This window comes from Bufo bufo, chromosome 2 (genome assembly GCF_905171765.1).
Source record: "Bufo bufo chromosome 2, aBufBuf1.1, whole genome shotgun sequence".
In the NCBI taxonomy this organism is placed as follows: domain Eukaryota; kingdom Metazoa; phylum Chordata; class Amphibia; order Anura; family Bufonidae; genus Bufo; species Bufo bufo.
In genome coordinates this window covers 15,329,822-15,340,653 of record NC_053390.1, presented here as the reverse complement: position 1 = coordinate 15,340,653, position 10,832 = coordinate 15,329,822, and positions in this window count along the sequence as shown.

The following is a 10,832-nucleotide window of genomic DNA, read 5'->3' as shown; positions in this document are numbered from 1 at the left end:
ATGAATGGCAGCGAAGTATTACCCATGTGGCATGTGACCCTGTGATATGCCACACAGGTGATATGTCACCGCTGCCGGCATTCATTGGCTGCTATGTTCATGTTCCCAGGATCTGGGAGACCCGAGACCCGTGGAGTCGACTGGGCAGGAGAGGAAGCCAGAACCCAGTGAGGAGGACCAGGTAAGTATAATCAGCATTGCATATCTGGCCACTCTGTGGAGTCTGATAAAACAACCCCTTAATCTTCTTTAATAGGCCGGTGAGCAACATGGCCTCTTCGTTGGCCAGTAAAGTACTGTTCATGGGTCACATGGCTTATTTGTAGCTCACTCCTATTGAAGTGAATGGGGCTGAGCTGCAATACCAAGCACAGCCATTATACAATATACAGCACTGTGCTTTGTAAGCTGCTGGGAGTCAGACTTCTAATATTTCCTTGTTTTCCTACAGCAGCAGCACCAACGGGGATTTCTAATTCTCCTGAAACATAGGACAGGAGATATCAATTAAATGCAGATCCTATAAGACTGCCTAACTTAGACCCTCCTATTTTTTTCCTGTCCTTCCTGGAGACCTCTTTCTGTGAAGGAGGTGGAGATGTTGGGAAGTATTTATTTGTTATATTCCATCCTTTAGATGGTGGCAATAGGCTGGAGTTAGCAGCTTTAGACTTAGGCTAAATGAACACAGTCAGGATTCATGTGCGGAGAATAGGCACTGAAATCCGCAGGTGGTCGCAGGCAAATCTGTTTGGTCAATCCGCATCAATTGGTGCAGATTCGGTCCGAATTTGCGGCATTCGGATTTTACTAAGTGAATAAAGAAAATCCAATGAGGAAAAATAAAATAAATTGACATGCTGCGGATTTTAAAATCTGCACCACAGGTAAAAATCAGCGCGGAAAAAAATCAGCATCATGTGCATTGAGAATTTCAAATTCTCATAGAATACAATTGCGGTCCCCAATGCACGGGCAACGTGCGGCCGGGATGGATCCAGACCTATTCAACTTGAATGGATCTGTGAAATATGTTCTATTTTTTTGCGGTGCAGAGGCACAGACAGAAACATCATGGAAGCACTCCATAGTGCTTCTGCGGGGTTCCGATCCGTGCTTCCGTTCCGCATCTCCGTAATTGTGGACCCATTCAAGTGACTGGGTCCGCATCCGTGATGCAGGACACAATACGGCCACGGGCACACAATGGCCGTGTGCATGAGCCCTTACATAACACTCAGGATTTTTTATCCTGTATGCTTTTATCCTGCAAGAGCTAAACAGCGCGCTTGTGCTGTTGTGCAGGAGATTTGTATTTTGTGTGCAGACGTAGGCTGTTACCTATGGCGGCGTGTCCCTCTGGTGGTTCCACCTCCTCCCGGCCGACGCTGCAAGAGTGCGTCTTGCGCGTGCGCCGCCTCGCAGGGAGGGGGAGAGGGATAAAAACATGGTGGCGTCCGTCATCCTCTACACTCTGCTGGGCTTTGCCACACTCCTGCTAAGGTAAGCGAGCTGTTTGCCGGATCTTCTACGTATTGAAGGAGGCCCCTCACACATGAACTCTGTTGTAGTAGGGGCTTCTCTGCTGGGGGCACGTTATTATTGTTTGCCTTTGGAGCTGCTGCTGGTGATGTTTTCTATGCTGGGTCTGCCCTCCTTAGTCTCCAAATGCACCGAGGTTCTTTCTTTTTTCTCAATCTGGTGTATGTGTAGTAGTATGGCATTGGCTCTCTGCAGTTCTCAGGCTTTACAGTAAGGCCTCATGCACACGACAGTATTTTTTCACGGTCCGCAAAACGGGGTTCCGTTGGTCCGTGACCTTTTTTTCGTCCGTGGGTCTTCCTTGATTTTTGGAGGATCCACGGACATGAAAAAAAAGTCATTTTGGTGTCCGCCTGGCCGTGCGGAGCCAAACAGATCCGTCCTGACTTACAATGCAAGTCAATGTGGACGGATCCGTTTGACGTTGACACAATATGGTGCAATTGCAAACGGATCCGTCCCCCATTTACTTTCAATGTAAAGTCAGGAGTTTTCTCCAATCCGATGGTATATTTTAACTTGAAGCGTCCCCATCACCATGGGAACACCTCTATGTTAGAATATACCATCGGATTTGAGTTAGATCGTGAAACTCATATCCGACATTAGATTCTAACACAGAGGCGTTCCCATAGTGATGGGGACGCTTCAAGTTAGAATATCCTACGAACTGTGTACATGACTGCCCCCTGCTGCCTGGCAGCACCCGATCTCTTACAGGGGGCTGTGATCCGCACAATTAACCCCTCAGGTGCCGCACCTAAAGGGTTAATTGTGCGTATCATAGCCCCCTGTAAGAGATCAGGTGCTGCCAGGCAGGAGGGGGCAGACCCCCCTCCCTCCCCAATATTATATTCATTGGTGGGCAGTGCGGCCTCCCCTCTCCCCCCCCCCCCTAGTTAAAATCACGTTCCGAATCCCCCATCATTGGTGGCCAGTGCGGACTCACATCTCCCCCCCCCTTGTTAAAATCACGTTCCGAATCCCCCATCATTGGTGGCCAGTGCGGCCTCACATCTCCCCTCCCCCCTCCCTAGTTAAAATCGCGTTCCCCCATCATTGGTGGCAGTGGAGAGTTCCAATCGGAGTCCCGGTTTAATCGCTGGGGCTCCGATCGGTAACCATGTCATATTTTTTTGACGGACAGGAAACACGGATCACGGACGCGTATGAACAACGGTGCATTTTCCGAGTTTTCAACGGACCCATTGAAAGTCAATGGGTCCGCAGAAAATCACGGAAAACGAAACAACGACCACGGATGCACACAACGGTCGTGTGCTTGAGGCCTTAGCCTTACGCATGCAGTTTTATGAAGCTATGTTTTTTTCTTAGATATCATTGCATATTCTGTGACTTTTTTACTGTCACAATGGAGCAGAATAATCTTAATGACTTGCTCTGCTCTATTGTAGAAGAATGTCTCAAGGTTCTGAAGATAGAAACTCCTCAGAAAGTCCGCTAGGAAGCGAAAACACGTGTCCTGCAGATCGTATAACACCCCCCTGCCGGATGGCAGTGAGTTTTATTCCTGCTCAGACTGCAGAGCAAATTACTTTCCTGTGGAGGATCAGCCTTTATCTAATAAGGATGTGTTATTATGGATGAAAGACTTTGTACATGATGCGTTCAGTCAACCGCTAAGAATAATGAAGCTGAAGCTTCTCCGACAGAGTTGAGGCTGGCAGCTACTTCTGAGAGGATGGATTCTTCTCCCAGAGAGTCTGACATGTTTGATGAACACAGAATCATAGATGAGATTTAACTCTTTAGAATCTGAGAATAGCGATCAGGAAATAAATTTATTTCCATTACAGAAAATGTCAAAATTATTTAACTCTCTAGAGCCTGAGTCTGTAGTACAGGCAGAAATAGTTGGAGATGATGGTATCCTATCAAGAAATCTAGAGCCTTTAGGGTTGACCCTTTGGTGAAAAGACTTATGGTCAATGAATGGAAAGCGCCAGGTAAGGGACCAATATTTAACAAAAGGTTTAAAACCATGTGCATGACAGACCAAGAAAATAAACAGTGGGAAGAACCCCCCAAGGTTGATGTTGCTATTTCACAGTTGTTCAGACGCACGCTGGTTCCGAGCGAAGACTGGTCTAATTTCACATACCTAATAGTTAGAAAGCTAGATGATGCCTTATGGAGGAGTTATCTCTCAGTAGTGATGGACGAACATCTGCCGGGACGGTTCGCGAACGCAATCAAATGTTCGCGAACCGCAAGTTTGCGGCGAGTACCATTCATTTTAATCGCAGGCGAACCTGAAAAACCTTCAGCTCATATTTGCAGCCAAGAAATAATTACTAGAAGTGCACAAATAGTCCCACAACATGGACAGTGACATACCAGATGTATTATTCCAATTTGCGATCTCCATTCATAATTTTTTTCAATGCGAAATATCGGCAATATAATTTTCGTGTAAGCGCATGCGCAAATGCACTATATAGTACCCAAATGTACTATAATGAAAGTACAGTACAGACCAAAAGTTTGGACACACCTTCTCATTCAAAGAGTTTTCTTTATTTTCATGACTATGAAAATTGTAGATTCACACTGAAGGCATCAAAACTATGAATTAACACATGTGGAATTATATACATAACAAGCAAGTGTGAAACAACTGAAAATATGTCATATTCTAGGTTCTTCAAAGTAGCCACCTTTTGCTTTGATTACTGCTTTGCACACTCTTGGCATTCTCTTGATGAGCTTCAAGAGGTAGTCCCCTGAAATGGTTTTCACTTCACAGGTGTGCCCTGTCAGGTTTAATAAGTGGGATTTCTTGCCTTATAAATGGGGTTGGGACCATCAGTGGCGTTGAGGAGAAGTCAGGTGGATACACAGCTGATAGTCCTACTGAATAGACTGTTAGAATTTGTATTATGGCAAGAAAAAAGCAGCTAAGTAAAGAAAAACGAGTGGCCATCATTACTTTAAGAAATGAAGGTCAGTCAGTCAGCAGAAAAATTGGGAAAACTTTGAAAGTAAGGGCTATTTGACCATGAAGGAGAGTGATGGGGTGCTGCGCCAGATGACCTGGCCTCCACAGTCACCGGACCTGAACCCAATCGAGATGGTTTGGGGTGAGCTGGACCGCAGAGTGAAGGCAAAAGGGCCAACAAGTGTTAAGCATCTCTGGGAACTCCTTCAAGACTGTTGGAAGACCATTTCAGGGGACTACCTCTTGAAGCTCATCAAGAGAATGCCAAGAGTGTGCAAAGCAGTAATCAAAGCAAAAGGTGGCTACTTTGAAGAACCTAGAATATGACATATTTTCAGTTGTTTCACACTTGTTTGTTATGTATATAATTCCACATGTGTTAATTCATAGTTTTGATGCCTTCATAGTCATGAAAATAAAGAAAACTCTTTGAATGAGAAGGTGTGTCCAAACTTTTGGTCTGTACTGTATATTGGTATATAACACCCCGCTTAAATCTGTTTTTTGGGGGAACGACTGGTATATCGCACCAGTAGAAATGATTTGTTCCAATAACGCTTGTCCCTCTATATACCTGCAGTATCGCAGCAGAACCGCACACAACTGCCGCACAATACAAATGCTCTATAATATACTGTCTAACATAGAAAGTATATTATAACATTGTACATGGAAAGCAATCCATTAGAATATACATAAAGATAATTTGCGGACCGCACATCGCCGGCACTGTAATAGAAAATGCTTAATCTTGTCTGCAATTGCGGACAAGAATAGGACATGTTCTATTTTTTTGCGGAAGCACGGATGCGGAAATGCGGATCCGCAAATGAGGATGAGGACAGCACATTCCGGCCCTATTGAAAATGAATGGGTCTGCACCGGTTCCGCAAAATTGCGGAACGGATGCGGACCCATTTTGCGGACGTGTGAATGGAAAATAAATTAAATTATTAAAGTTAAGCAAAAAGCATAGATGTGGTCGGCAATAACAAGTGCTCGACGGCACCAAATCAGAAACCATATGTCCTACCACAATCCGGGGGGTTCCAGTGCACATCCATGAATCCCAGAGGGAAAGCAAAAAACAGATAGACTAACCACAGACCACCCGCCCTGATAAGAGCGACCCCGTCCGGAACCTTACCCTATATAAAAATGGCCCTAGTAAGCCCCTAGGCCCCTGACTTCCAAGTGATCACTATATAGATCTATGTGTTTTTGACTCATTATAAAAGTATTTTATAAGTATATCGCACCCCTCTGTGTATCACACCTATCGATAGCACACCTATACCAGTCCTTAACCCCTTAGGGACTTAGGACGTACCAGTACGCCACGTTTGCCGAGTCCTTAAGGACTCAGGACGTACCGGTACGTCCTAAGTTTAAAAGTAGATTGTGGCGCGGCGGGGGTTAATCATTCAGCGGGCATCCTGTCACAACACCGGGGGGGGTCATGTGACCCCCCCCCCCATATCGGCGATCGACGCAAACCGCAGGTCAATTCAGACCTGCGGGTTGCGGCTTTTACCTGGTGCGGCAGTGGTGGTCAGCGGTGCCATCGGGTCCCCATGCGGCTGTGGGGGGGACCCGATGGCATGGAAGGCATCGCGATGTCTAAGACGAGCCTGTGAGATCCAGCCCCCTGAATCTCACAGGCCGGAAGCTGTATGAGTAATACACACTAGTATTACTCATACAGCCAATGCATTCCAATACAGAAGTTTTGGAATGCATTGTAAAGGATTAGACCCCCAAAAGTTCAAGTCCCAAAGTGGGACAAAAAATAAAGTGAAAAAAAAAGTTGAAAAAATTAAGTTTTCCCCCCCAAAAAATTAAAAGTTTCAAGTAAAAATAAACTAAAACTTTATTCTCACCAAATAAAATAAAAAAAAAAAGGTAAAAAATAGGGGGGAAAAAAAGTATACATATTAGGTATCGCCGCGTCCATATCGACCGGCTCTATAAACATATCACATGACCTAACCCCTCAGATGAACACCGTAAAAAATGAAAAATAAAAACTGTGCTAAATAAACCATTTTTTTGTCACCTTACATCACAAAAAGTCCAACAGCAAGCGATCAAAAAGGCGTTTGCCCACCAAAATAGTACCAATCTAACAGTCATCTCATCCCGTAAAAAATAAGCCCCTACCTGAGACAATCGCCTAAAAAATAAAAAAAACTATAGCTCAGAATATGGAGACACTAAAACAGGGGTGCACAACCTTTTTTGGTCTCGGGGCCGCATTGTCACATTGCTCTATTTCAAGGGGCCGCAAAAAAAAAAGTTAATCAGCACTTGTTTGCATCAGCCTATTACACAGGCTGATGCAAAGTAAATGGGGAGGAATAATCACTACCACAGTCACTGCTCCCTCATTCAGTTCTGTTGATTATTGGCAGCAAATTCCTGATTACACAGTGAGATATGCTGACAATAATTGTACGTCTTTCATCCTGATAAAACATGCAAATCAGCCAACAAACGATCTGATCAGCAGCAGTGGCGTGCCTAGGCTGTTTGGCACCTGGGGCGGGTCCTTTCTCTGGCACCCCCCCCCCCAAATACTTTAAGAAAATCATAACCCCTCACAGTAGTATTGCCCTCATTGTTTTGTACAGATGTTATGCCAACATTGTGCCCCCTTCATAGTAGTTATGCCCTCATTGTACCCCTCTCACAGTAGTTATGCCCTCTCTGTGCCCCTTTCACAGTAGTAATACCCTCTTTGTGCCTCCTTCACAGTAATAATGCCCCTTAATAGTAGTAATGCCCATTGTCCCCTTTCACAGTAATAATGCCCATTGTGTCCCTTCACAGTAATAATGCCCAATGTTCACCCTTCACGGTAATAATGCCCTCTGTGTCCCCTCCATAGTAGAAATCCCCATTGTGCCCCCTTAATAGTAGTAATGCCCTCTCTGTTAGTAATGCCCATTGTGCCCCCTTCACAGTAATAATGCCCTCTGTGCCCCCTTCATAGTAGTAATGCCCTCTGTGCACTGTGCCCCCTCCATAGTATAAATGCCCATTGTGTCCCCTTCACATTAGCAATGCCCTCTGTGCCTCCTCCAGAGTAGAAATGCCCATTTTGCCCCTCCATAGTAGAAATGCCCATTGTGCCACCTTCACATTAGCAATGACCATTGTGCCCCCTCCAGAGAAGAAATGCCCATTGTGCCCCCTCCAGAGTAGAAATGCCCATTGTGTCCCCTTCACATTAGCAATGCCCTCTGTTCCCCCTCCAGAGTAGAAATGCCCATTGTGCCCCTCCATAATATAAATGCCCATTGTGCCCCCTTCACATTAGCAATGACCATTGTGCCCCCTCCAGAGTAGAAATTCCCATTGTGCCCCCTTCACATTAGCAATGCCCATTGTGCCCCCTCCAGAGTAGAAATGCTCATTGTGCCCCCTTCACATTAGCAAAGCCCATTGTGCCCCCTCCATACAATAAATGCCCATTGTGCCCCCTCCAGAGTAAAAATGCCCATTGTGCCCCCTCCAGAGTAGAAATGCCCATTGTGCCCCCTTCACATTAGCAATGCCCATTGTGCCCCCTCCAGAGTAAAAATGCCCATTGTGCCGCCTTCACATTAGCAATGACCATTGTGCCCCCTTCACATTAGCAATGACCATTGTGACCCCTTCACATTAGCAATGACCATTGTGCCCCCTATAAAAAAAAACACAGTACCTACTCACCTTGTCCCGTTCCGGAAGCTCACATACCTCTCTTCTCTGCCGACACAGATCACCCTGCCAGCACTGTGTGGGCGGAGCTTATGCAGATTCCCGGGCTGCAGGCTCCTCCCACACATGCTGGCAGCGCGATCCGTGTCTGCAGGCTGAATGGTGGAGCGGGGAGAAGTCTTCCTACTCTACCATTCAGAGCGCCGCCGGCCTGAAGGAGGGGAGGAGCGCGGGGAGCTGAATGACAGAACAGCAGCTCCCTGTGCTCCAACAATGAGCGCTTCCATCTGTATTGATGGAAGCGCTCATTGCTTCTGGCACCCACCTCAGAGAGGCACCCGGGGTGGACTGCCCTCTCCCTAAGTACGCCACCGCTGCAGAGCGCTCCTTGAGAAGAAGGCAGAAGCGCTGATAAACTGCGCCTGCCTTCTCCTCGGCTCCCCCACTCTCACCAATAGCCAGGGACCCGTCCTGCTCCAGACTCCTGCTATAGTACAGGAGCAAGAGCTGTCATCCTTCCCTGTGTGGTGCTCCAGGAAGAAACACAGCTGATCGCATGATCAGCTGTGTTTCTGTCCAGCAGGACAGGGGCCGCAAACCTTGGCGCCGGGGGCCGCATGCGGCCCGCGGGCCGCAGGTTGTGCACCCCTGCACTAAAACATCATTATTTCTTTTTTAAAAGCTGTTATTGTGTAAAACTTACATAAATAATAGAAAAGTATACATATTAGGTATCGCCGCATCCGTATCGACCGGTTCTATAAAAATATCACATGACCTAACCCCTCAGATGAACACCGTAATTTTTTTTTAATAAAAACTGTGCTAAATAAACAATTTTTTGTCACCTTACATCACAAAAAGTGTAATAGCAAGCGATCAAAAAGTCACACGCACCCCAAAATAGTGCCAATAAAACCGTCATCTCATCCCACAAAAATCATACCCTACCCAAGGTAATCGCCCAAAAACTGAAAAAATTATGGCTCTCAGACTGTGGAAACACTAAAACGTGATTTTTTTTTTGCTTCAAAAATTAATTCATTGTGTAAAACTTACATAAATAAAAAAAAGTATACATATTAGGTATCGCCGCATCTGTATCGACCGGGTCTATAAAAATATCACATGACCTAACCCCTCAGATGAATGTTGTAAATAACAAAAAATAAAAACGGTGCCAAAACAGCTATTTCTTGTTATCTTGCCTCACAAAAAGTGTAATATACAGCAACCAAAAATCATAAGTACCCCAAACTAGTACCAACAATACTGCCACCCTATCCCGTAGTTTCTAAAATGGGGCCACTTTTTTGGAGTTTCTACTCTAGGGGTGCATCAGGGGGGCTTCAAATGGGACATGGTGTCAAAAAAAACAATCCAGCAAAATCTGCCTTCCAAAAAACGTATGGCATTCCTTTCCTTCTGTGCCCTGCCGTGTGCCTGTACAGCAGTTTACGACCACATATGGGGTATTTATATAAACTACAGAATCAGGGCTATAAATATTGAGTTTGGTTTGGCTGTTAACCCTTGCTTTGTAACTGGAAAAAAATTATTAAAATGGAAAATCTGCCAAAAAAGTGAAATTTTGAAATTGTATCTCTATTTTCCATTAATTCTTGTGGAACACCTAAAGGGTTAACAAAGTTTGTAAAATCAGTTTTGAATACCTTGAGGGGGGTAGTTTATCGAATGGGGTCATTTTTGGGTGGTTTCTATTATGTAAGCCTCGCAAAGTGACTTCAGACCTGAACTGGTCCCTAAAAATTGGGTTTTTTAAAATTTCTGAAAAATTTCAAGATTTGCTTCTAAACTTCTAAGCCTTGTAACATCCCCAAAAAATAAAATATCATTCCCAAAATGATCCAAACACGAAGTAGACATATGGGAAATGTAAATTAATAACAATTTTGGAGGTATTACTATGTATTATAGAAGTAAAGAAATGTAAACTTGGAAATGTGCAATTTTTTTACAAATTTTTGGTAAATTTTTTTTTTTTTTATAAATAAAATTATTCTTTTTTTACTTCATTTTACCAGTGTCATGAAGAACAATATGTGATGAAAAAACAATCTCAGAACGGCCTGGATAAGTCAAAGCGTTTTAAAGTTATCAGCGCTTAAAGTGACACTGGTCAGATTTGCAAAAAATGGCCAAGTCCTTAAGGTGAAATAGAACCAAGACTTTTGTGGCCCTATTAGCTAGCGTTTGATGTCCCTAACAGTCTGTCCCTGCTCGATACAGCAACCTCTCCCTACACTGGCAATAAACTGAATGTAAAATGGCGGCCAGATCAGGTTTATTTATAAGGTAGGGGGTATGTCCATGTGCTGAAACGTCTCAATTGGCTGTCCTTTACCACCTGATGGATGTGTCATGGGTCAAAGTTCTTCACAATGTAAAAGAATATGGTGGGTGCGAATATCTCCATATGTTCAGCGAATCGTGAACACGCAAAGTTTGCCGCGAAACGACCGCCGGGCGAACCGCAAGGCCATCTCTATCTCTCAGGCCAGTCGAAAGCAGCACTCTTCTTATACGGTCGTTAAGAACCTTAGATCATGGCTCCTCCAGATGGAGGAAGATATAGACAAGAGTGTGCCAAGAGAAGATCTTTTACTAT